This window comes from Desmodus rotundus, chromosome 6 (genome assembly GCF_022682495.2).
Source record: "Desmodus rotundus isolate HL8 chromosome 6, HLdesRot8A.1, whole genome shotgun sequence".
Taxonomy (NCBI): domain Eukaryota; kingdom Metazoa; phylum Chordata; class Mammalia; order Chiroptera; family Phyllostomidae; genus Desmodus; species Desmodus rotundus.
The window spans coordinates 47839020-47850187 of NC_071392.1; the positions used below are offsets into that span (position 1 = coordinate 47839020).

General features: G+C 39.5%; 1 non-coding gene across 1 annotated transcript; it reads left to right on the forward strand.

Moving 5' to 3' along the window:
* The first annotated feature begins 3663 nt into the window (after positions 1–3663).
* Positions 3664–3767, forward strand: LOC112303754 (small nucleolar RNA U13). Its single transcript, XR_002974684.2, has one exon. It is a non-coding gene; the product is annotated as a small nucleolar RNA U13 (small nucleolar RNA).
* The last annotated feature ends 7401 nt before the right edge of the window (positions 3768–11168 follow it).

The following is an 11168-nucleotide window of genomic DNA, read 5'->3' on the forward strand; positions in this document are numbered from 1 at the left end:
GCTCAGAGTATGCCAGTCAGAAGTACCACCTGCCAGGAAAAAAACAACAAAAAAACAGAAGTCTGCAGCTCTTCTCCCATTTCCTCCCAGTCATCCATGCTCCGCTGTGCAGGTCTCTTGAGGTTCCCAGCATAATCAGCTGTGTCACTGTGATCTCCAGTTCTTAATCTAAAATCATGTGGCACCTTCTTATGGCCTGCCAGCAAGAGTCCTTTTGAAGCAGGGTGCAGCCAAGAGGAGGGCCCCAAGAAGGGATTTGTAATGGGGTCCAGGACTCGGGGTGTCCAGGAAATATTAGAAAAATGTATATAGGATGTCCCCACCCCCACAGGCCTGAGCCAGGGGGGATGGGACACATGGAACAGGGCCATTCAGAGCTGTTTTGGGTAGCAAGAGCTTTGCAGCTAACCCCTGGCACAGTCATTTAACATATCTATAACCTTTAACTGGTTTCATGGATGTGTTAAGTAGCTGTGGCCATGCTTTGAGCCAGGGGGATGGGACCAAATTCCACCCAAGATGGGACTGGGAAGCAACTCCCCCTGGTTACAGGGCCTGTGGGAGAGCTTGGAGATGATTGGCTCCACGCCATGGGGCCACACCTGCCCAGACTTACTATGGCAGCCCAGTAAAGCTGGAAGAATACAAGGATGCTGGCAGGTGTAACTGACTGTAGGAGGAGTCAGAAATGGGGCTGCAAAGGAAGATGGGCACTGGGATTTAAACCTAGGCCCGGCAGCCATAGAGGAAGGAGACCACGCGGCTCCAAAGTAAAAGAAGGAGACCACGCGCCTCCAAAGTAAATAGGGAGGAGACCACGCGGCTCCAAAGTAAATGGGGAGGAGACCATGCGGCTCTGAAGGAAGGAGTAGACCACGAGGCTCTGAAGCAAGTAGATAGATAGAGGTCCATGTGGTTCTGAAGTGGGGAAAAGGACCACGCGGTTCTGAAGGAGAGTAGAGAGGACCACGTGGTTTTGGAGTGCTTCTTTTTGCCACGCGGCTTAGGCAGCAGGAGAGACTTTGCTGGGAAGAAAAGGGGAGAGAGGACTCTTGCTGGTGGGCCATGAGAAGGTGCCACATGGCTTTGGATTAACTGGAGATTGCAGCAGCCACACAGCTGATGGTGCCGGGAGCCTGAATCACGGACTTCTACTTCTTTTCCTGAGACACGGTACCCCAGACTGGGCACAGGGAGAGGGAAGGACTGTGCATCTGTAGGTATTCTAAAGGACTTTAGTATCTTATTGAAGACATTAGGTCATTATTCTAAGTTTGTGTAACTTTTAAATAAACAATTCCTTTCCTTTTCACCAGTCTCTGGCATTGAGAGAGACGTCTTTCCTCTGGCGGCAGGCATTTCGAACCTAGCAGGTGGGAGTGGGGGGAAGGAACCTCCAGAGACAGAAAGGAGGAATCCTTTCTGTAATAATTTATCGTGAACCACCCCCTGCCTTTGCTCTGTAACACTTTCACCCCTTTTCTTCCCGCATGGTCCTGCATTGTCCCCGTCCGACACAGTGGCCCACTTTTTTGTTTAAATCCCAGACTGAAGTTTTCCGTAACGCCATTTCCAACTCCTCCCACAATCAGCTACACCTGCTTAGCACTCCTGTGTTCTCTGCCTTTCTTGGCTTGTCATAGTTAGTCTGGGCAGGTGTGGGCCCCATGGTGTAGAGGGAACTATCTCCAAGCTCTCATGCAGACACTGTTAATGGGAGGGGAACTACCTTCTAGATACATCACAGGTCAAACTCATGCCCATCTCCCTGGCTCCATGCAGGCTCTGAAGCTAGCCTGCTATTATTGATGTGCAAAATAACTCTCAATCCCTGTGCTGCTGCTTTTCCCAGGCCTCCAGCTAGGCTTGTGCGGGGGGGGCCCTGGAGCCTCTCAGCCTGCACCCCATTACAGAAGGAGGTTCATAAGTTCACAGTTAGCTGGAACCCCAGCAAGGACTCCCGGTATGGGTCTTCTTTCCACTGCTAAGTCCAATCAGTTTCCACCGTGCCAATGTCCCCTTGACGCACTGCCCATGAGATGGCAGACACTGACTGTATGTGCTTGTCTGATATCTCAGGGGACACTGCTTCAAATGTACATACATTCTAGCCTCCCAGATGTCTCTTTTGGGTTGTTGTTTCTAAATTAAATGTTTTTCTATGTTTTTATGTGGAAATGGAGGGCTGTATACATTCATTAAAAATTTTTAATAATGAACCACACAGAAGAAAAGTGTGAAGTGTTACAATATAAATGAGACCTAAAATGCTGACACTTAAACACTTACTTTGCAGTACTCTTATTTGGCTTTGTTTTTAGAATTTAATTGAGACTTTTGGAACCAGATTTTTAAGAAAAGCTAAAACCTGTCCCTGAGGAGCCTGAGTTGACACCTTCTTGTTTCTTTCCTTACCTTCCTAGCCCAGGTTTTCAAAATCCTTCTTCTGACCTCAGAGCTGCGGGAAGTAACACCACACTGGCTCCAGTTTGTTGACAAGAACAGCAACACTTCACACTGCACTGGAAGGCTATAAAAGTATGTTCCAGGCACTAAATGAGACTTCTGAAAGGAGCTGCTTGTTGCACTTGGGTAGTGTGATTAAGGAAATTTTCTTTTATAGCTTTCACACACTTTTACAAAAATTGTGAAAAGTAATTTTTATCTACCTTTCTAAGTTCTGGCTAGCCTACTAATTCAACATTAGACACATTCACAAGAGAAAATAATCAAATTTAATGACATACATATTTATGGGGACCTACCCCCAACACACACACATACACACACACACACACACACACAAGAGAGTCAGGGACCCCCACATACAGAAAGGTAAAATGAGGGATACATGGCATTCTGAGCCCAGGAATGGGGTCAAGTGCCTGGGACTTCAGAGGGGAGAAAGGTCACTTACAGGACAAAAAGGAACACAGATGCTCAGTAATTAGATGTTTGCCCTGCCATATGGATATGTCATAAAAATTTATTTCTGGTAATAATTTTTATTATGGGCAAGGGCCCTAATTTAGATTTTTTAAGGAAGCGGTAAAAGTTTCTCTTCATTCTCCAGGATCTGTATTGCCTTCAGACCAAAATAATCTACGTGCCAAAGTAGCACATCTTGAGGGGTTTGTTCTGAACTCCTTCAATATTACAAATAAATTTCAAATGCACAGAGTGAAATGAATTGAATTTCTTGATTCATGGCATCCTCCCATCATTGATCAATGCATGACCTTGTTTTTCTTCATGTTTGTTTTATTTCCTAGTGGGTAAATACTGAAACTAATGCCCAGCTAAGAACTATTATCATTTTCGCTTGACCTCAGGATACCCTATCTATCCAAGCTCTCTCCCTCTCACATAGGTTACTCGTCTGTAGAATTTACTTTTTATTCTCACCTGAGTACATGCTTATGATTTTAGAGAGAGGGCAAAGGAGGGAGAGAGGGAGAGAAACATCGTTGTGAGAGAAATATCGATTGGTTGCCTCTCACACATGCCCTTACTGGGAACTGAACCCACAACCTAGGCATGTGTCCTGAAAGGGAATTGAACCAGTGACCTTTTGGTTCACAGGACAATACTCAAACCAACTGAGCCACACTGGCCAGGGCTCATCTCTTAAATTTGATGTTTGTTATTCCTTTGCTTTTTAAAAATGTTTCATAATTCATAAGCATGATGATTGGGTATTCACGCTCTTGTGTGACATGTGCCTCCCACAAACCTTGTTATGACATCGGCACATTACCCGTCTGACATGAAAAAAATTAAAAAAAAATGTTTTACCAAATATGCTTGTGCACCTAATAATATATAATTACTTATGATTTGTTCAGTTAATAAAATTAGTATCACACTACAGTTAGTCTTCTGTAGCCTGTTCTTAATCAACATTGTTTTGAGACATCTTGTGGTTAAAACAGTAGTTCATTATTTTCACATCTGTATTATAATCCATTGTGTGACTCTACCAAATTTTATTTATATTTTCTTTTGCCAATAGGTATTTCCTGCTATGAAAGTCTCCTGTTTCATATTACACAGGTGCTAATGTTTCTTTTGGATCTCTACCTAGATACGGCATTAATGGGTCTTAAAGCATGAATAACTTTACAATATAATGACAAATTATTTTCCAAAGTGATTCTATTAATTTATACTCCTCCCAACAATCTGATCACATTGATTCACATTCCCTACAAACTTGATGTTGTCAGACTCATTCATTTTTTCAATATTAGCAATAATAATGTTTTATATTTGTTTTTTAAATTTAATCTTTATTGTAGTTTTTTCATTACCATTTAGTCCCCTTATACCCTCTTCCTCCCAGCAATCACCACAGTGTTGTCCACCTCCATTAGTCCTTTTTCCTTTTTACTCAATCCCTCCACCCTCTAACCTCCCTGCCCAATAGCTGTCAGCCTGCTCTCCATCTATGAGTCTATTCCCATTTTCCTTGTTAGTTCAATTTTATTTATTAGATTCCACATATGAGTGAAATCATATGGTATTTGTCTTTCTCTGACTGCCTTATTTCATTTAGCATAAGGTTCTCCAGGTCCATCCATACTATCACAAAGGGTAAAACTTTCTTCTTTTTTACAGCTGAGTAGTATTCCACTGGTAAATGTCCCATAGTTGTTTTAACCACTCATCTACTGATGGACACTTGGGCTGCTTCCACGTCTTGGCAATTATAAATAATGCTGCAATGGACATAGGGGTGCTTATGTTCTTTCAAATTAGTCTTTTGGGTTTCTTCAGATATATTCCCAGAAGTGGGGTTGCTGGGTTGAAAGGAAGATCCATTTTTAATTTTTTGAGGTATCTCCATACTGCTTTCCACAGTGGCTACACCAACCTTCATTCCCACCAACAGTGCAAAAGGGTTCCCCTTTCTCCACATCTTCCCTCCCCAGCACTTGTAGTTTGTTGATTTATTGATGATAGCCATTCTGACAGGTGTGAGGTGATACTACATTGTGGTTTTAATTTGCATTTCTCTGATGATGATGTTGAACATCTTTTTATATGTCTATTGGCCATCTGTATGCCCTTTTTTGGAGAATTGTCTATTCAGGTCCCTTGCTTATTTTTTAATTGGATTGTTTGTTTCTTTGGTGTTGAGTTTTGTAAGTTCTTTATAAAATTTAGATATTAACCCCTTATCAGATATATTGGCAAATATGTTTTGCATTCTATGAGTTGTCTTTTTATTTTGTTGATGATTTATTTGCTGTGCAAAAACTTTTAGTTTGATGTAGTCCCATGTATTTATTTTTTCATTTGTTTCCCTTGTCTGGGGAGATATATCTGATAAAATATTGCTACAAGCAATGCCCGAGGTTTTGCTGACTATGTTTTCTTCTACTATTTTTATGGATTCAAGTCTAACATTTAACTCTTTGATCCATTTTGTATTTACTTGAGTGTGGTGTAAGAAGTTGGTCTAGTTTCATTTTTCTGCATGTATCTGTCCAATTTTCCCAATACCATTTGTTGAATAAATTGTCTGTAGCCCATTATATGTGCTTGCTTCTTCTATTGAATACTAATTGACTGTAAAAGTGTGGGCTTATTTCTGGGCTTTCCATTCTGTTCCATTGATCTACATGTCTGTTTTTATGCCAGTGCCATGCTGTTTTGATTACTATGGCCTTATATGATAGTTTCATATTAGGCAGCGCGACTCCTCCAACTTTGTTCTTCTTTCTCAAGATTGCTGTTGCCATGTGGGGCCTTTTATGGTTCCATATAAACTTTTGATATATTTGTTCTAGTTTTGTGAAATACATCATTGAAATCTTGATAGGAATTGTGTTGAATCTAGATTGCTTTGAGTAGTATGGACGTTTTAATGATGTTAATTCTTCCTATCCATGAACACGGGATGTGCTTCCACTTATTTGTATCTTCTATTTCTTTCTTCAGTGTCTTATAATTATTCAAGTACAGGTCTTTTACATTCTTGGTTAGGTTTATTCCTAGGTATTTCATTCTTTTTGAGAAATTGTGAATGGGATTGTTTTCTTAATTTCCTTTTTTGTTAGTTCATTATTGGCATACAAAAATGCAGCTAATTTTCTGGGTATTAATTTTGTATCCTTCTAATTTGCTGAATTCATTTATCAGTTCTAGCAGTTTCTTGGTAGAATTGAGTAGAATCATTGAGGTTCTTTGTGTACAGTATCATGTCATCTGCAAATAATGACAATTTTACTTCTTCCTTTCCAATTTGGATGCCCATTATTTCTTCTTGTCTGATTGCTGTGGCTAGAACTTTGAGTACTATGCTGAATAAGAAAGGTGAAAGTAGATATCTCCATCTTGTTCCCAATCTTAAGGGGAATGCTTGTAGTTTTTGCCCATTGAGTATGATGCTGACAGTGGGTTTGTCATATATGGCCTCTTTTATGTTTAGGTATGTTCCCTCTAATCCTATTTTGCTGAGAGTTTTTATCATAAATTATTGCTGGATTTTATCAAATGCTTTTCCTGCATCTATTGATATGATCATATGGTTTTTATCCTTTGGATGAAATCACATTTATTGATTTGCAAATGTTGTACTAACCTTGCATTCCTGGAACAAATCCCACTTGATCATGGTGTATGATCTTTTTGATGCATTGCTGTATTTGGTTTACTAATATGTTGTTGAGGAGTTTAGTGTCTATGTTCATCAGGAATATTGACCTATAATTTCCTTTCTTTGTAGTGTCTTTATCTGGTTTTGGAATTAGGATAATGCTGGCCTCATAAAATAAGTTTGGGAGCCTTCCTTTCACTTGAATTTTATGAAACAATTTGAGAAAGAGAGATGTTATTTCTTCTCGGAGTGTTGGGTAAAATTCCCCATGTGAAGCCATCTGGTACAGGGCTTTTGTTTGTTGGGAGTTTTTGATTACTGCTTCAATATCATTAGGTGTAATCTGTCTATTCAGATTCTGTGATTCTTCCTGATTTATTTTTGGAAGATTGTGTGTTTGTAGGAATTTATGAAATTCATCCAGGTTGTCCAGTTTGTTGGCATGTAGTTGTTCATAATATTTCCTTATAATCCTTTGTATTTCTCTGGTCTCAGTTGTTATTTCCTCTCTTTCATTTCTGATATTATTTATTTGGGTCCTCTCTTTTTTTTCTTGATGTGTCTGGTTCAAGGTTTGTTGATCTGGTTTATCTTTTCAAAGAACAAGCTCTTGGATTCATTGATCTTTGTACCAATTTTTTAGATTCTATTTCATTTATTTCTGCTGTGATCTTTATTGTTTCCTTCCTTCTGTTTACTTTGGGCTTTGTTTGTTGTTCTTTTTCAAAGGGAACTTTATCAGGTTCCTGTAAGTGTAAAGTTAGATTTCCTTTTATAGCTTTTTCTTGTTTTCTGAGATAAGCCTGTAATGCTATCAATTTCACTCTTAGGATTGCTTTCCCAGTCTCCTACAGATTTTGAATTGCTCTGTTCTCATTTGCATTTGTTTCAAGGAATCATTTGATTTCTTTCTTGATCCTGTTGCTGACCCATTCATTGTTTAATAACATGTTATTAACATGTCTTCGAGTGTTTTTCAATATTCTTCTCACGATTAATTTCTAGTTTCATAGCTTAGTGGTCACAGAAGATGCTTGATATGATTTCAATATTCTTAAGTTTATTGAGACTTGTTTTGTGTCCTAACATGTAGTCTATCCTAGAAAATGTTCCATGTGCACTTGTAAAGTATGTATATGCTGCTGCTTTGGTCTGAAATGCTCTGAAGATATCAATCAAATCCATTTGATCTACTGTGTCATTTAAGGCTGCTGTTTCCTTTGTTGATTTTCTATCTGGAAGATCTATCCATTGAGGTCAATTGGATGTTAAGTTCACGACGGTATTTTTCTCAATCTTTCCCTTTATGTCCATCAAGATTTGCTTCACATAGGAATAGACATGCAAGTCCAGGAAGCACAGAGTCTCAATTATGATGGATGTAAAGAGGCCCACTCCAAGTGACATCATAATTAAAAGGCAAAAGTTTAAATATAAAGAGAGACTCTTAAAAGCAGCAAAAAAGTTAGTTACCAGCCGTGGCTGGTGTGGCTCAGTGGATTGAGCATGCGCCTGTGAACCGAAGGATCGCTGGTTTGATTACCAGTCAGGGAACATGCCTGGGTTGCGGGCCAGGTCCTCGGTGGGGGATGCGCAGGAGGCAACCACACATTGATGTTTCTCTCCCCCTCCTCCCTCCCTTCCCCTCTTTCTAAAAATAAATAATAAAATCTTAAAAAAAAAGAAAAGAAGTTAGTTACCAGGTGGTTGCTAGATGAGCGGGGGGAGGGGAAGAATGGGTGAAGAGGTGAGGGGATTAAGAGGTACAAAGAGGTAGTTACGGAATAGCAATGGGGGTATAAAGTACAGTATAGGAAATGGAGTAGCTGAAAAACTTATATGCATGACCCATGTACATGAACAATGGTGGGGTATTGCCTAAGGGAGTAGGAGGTGCTGGGTGGAGGAGGGCTTAGGGGGAAAAATTAGGACAACTGTAACAGCATAATCAATAAAATATAGTTAAAAAAAAGATTTGCTTCACATATTTAGGCGCCCATATGTTAGGCATGTAAATGTTTACTAGGGTTATATCCTCTTGTTGGATTGTTCCCTTTATCATTATGTAGTATACTTCTTTGTCTCTTATTATAGCCTTGGTTTTAAAGTCTATTTTGTTGGATATAAATATTGCTACCGCAGCTTTTTTTTCCTTTACATTTGCATGAAATATCTTTTCCCACTCCTTTAATTTTAGTCCATGAGTCTCTTGGAGGTAGCGTATATATGGATCTTGTTTTCTTATCAATTCAGCTACCCATATCTCTTGGTTGGAGCATTTAAGTCATTTATACATAGGGTGATTATTGATAGATATGTATTTAGTGCCACTTTATTTTTAAACTATCTTCCTGTTTCCTCCTTCCTCTTCTTCCTCTCCTCCTCCTCTTCCTTCCCTTCCTCCTCCTCCTCTTCCTCCTCCTCCTCCTTCTCCTTCTTCTTCTTCCTCCTCCTCCCCCTCCCCCCCCTCCGCCTCCTCCTCTAACTCCTCCTCCTCCTCCTTCTTCTTCTTCAACAAAGGTCTTTAATAGTTATTGCAGTAGTGATTTGGTGATAACAAATTCCTATAGCTTTTTCTTGTCTAGGAAGCTCCTTAATTCTCTTTCAATTTTAAATGGTAGCCTTTTGGGGTAAAGTAGCCTTGACTGTAGGTCTTTGCTTTTTATCATCTTGAATATTTCACACTACTTCCTTCTGGCCTGAAATGTTTTTGTTGAGAAATCAGATATCAGTCTAATTGGTGCTCCCTTGTATGTAACTACCTGCTTTTCTCTTACAGTTTTGAGAATTCTTTCCTTGTCTTTATGCATTGCTATTTTATTTATGGTGTGTCTTAGTGTAGGCCTCTTTCTGTCCAACTTGTTTGGGATTCTCTGAGCTTCTTGGACTTGTGTGTTTTTCTCCTTCACCAGATTAGGGAAGTATTCAGTCATTATTTTTTCAAATAGGTTCTTGATTCCTTTCTTCCTCCCTTCTATGATGTGGATACTGTTATACTTCATGTTGTCCAAAATGTTTCTTAGGCTCTCCTCATTTAAAAATTTTTTTTCTTTTCACTGCTTTGTTTGGGTGTTTCTTTCTACCTTGTCTTCTAAATCACTGATTTGATTCTCTGCTTCACCTAACCAGCTGTTTATTGCATCCATTGTGTTATTTATTTCAAATATTGCATTGTTTATTTCTGACTAGTTCTTTTATGTGGTTTCTATATCTTTTTTTTTATTCTGTTGAGTATCCTTATAATCATCACTTTAAACTATCTGACAAATTGCTTGTCTTCATTTCAATTAGTTCTCCTTTTTAAGAATTCTCTTGTTCTTTCATTTGGGTCTGTTTCTTTGTCTTCCCATTTTGGCTGCTTCTTTGTATTTTCTGACTTACTTTTAGACTAATTACTGTTATGGCCTCAAGCTGTAATCAGCAGGCAGGCTTAAGCATCACAGGGTGAATCAAGAGTAATTCCTGCAGGCAGGGCTATTGCTTCCCCTCAGACTGTTGCCACTTGGAGAGGAGTGCTCTGCCTGAGAGAGACGGCTTCTGCAGTATGCATGGGGAATGGCTCAGCACAGGGATCCTGGTGGCTGTTCCTTAAATCCTGTCCCCAGAGCCACAACCCAACTCTCCTCAAGCATCTCTAGTCCACTCCGCCCTCCATCTGTCAGAGCCCAGGGTAAGTGGCTGCAAATGAAATTTTGTGTATTGCATCTTTAAGGGGCTCTTTGTGTCTCCAGCGGTATCTCCCTGGAGGACAGAAATCCTGCTGCTTTTCACAGATGGGTGTTATCTGGGTAATTTCTGGTTCTGGTGCTGTTGGCTGGGGAGCTCAGCTTGGGGTTTAGACCACACACTTCTCAGGAGGAACCTCCTGGCTGCTGAAATATCCCTCCGGAACTGCAGCTGCTGCCTGAGGGAGCTCAGCCAGCCCTTTCTTGCCTCCTCTGCACTCCCTTCCAGTAGCGTGGTGAAGTGGTTTCTTCTGTTTGCCCTTGGTTACAAGGCTTCTCTGTAGCTAGTGTTCAGTTGGTTACTCAGGATGATTTCTTTACAAATTAGTTGTAATTCCAGGTTGGTCCTGGGAGGAGGTTAGTATAGCTTCCACATATTCCTTCGCCATCTTGAATCTCCTCCTTAATTTTTATTAATAGTTGTAAAATGGCATTTCTGTGTGGTTTTAATTTACATTTCCCTGATAATTTGGTTGAGCTGTGTTTCATGTTCATTAGCTGTATCTATTTCTTCTTCTGTGAAATCCTTTTTAAATCTTTTGCAGTTCTCTATCATTTTTCTTTTTCTAATATGTTTGTAGGAATCCTTATATATTCTGTATGCTAATTCTTTGTTTTGTAATGTCTCCAAGTTGTAACTTTCATTTTCATTAATAAATTACATAAATTGATCACAAAAATTGATAATTCATTTTAATGTATCTGATTTTGTTAATATTCCTTTTAGGATTAGCATATTTTCATGTCTTATTTAGAAATCTATACCCTATCTTAAGATCAGAAATATGTGCATTATAATTTTTTCTAAAAGTTGTGTTTCTTCCTCCACTTCTTTACTTCTA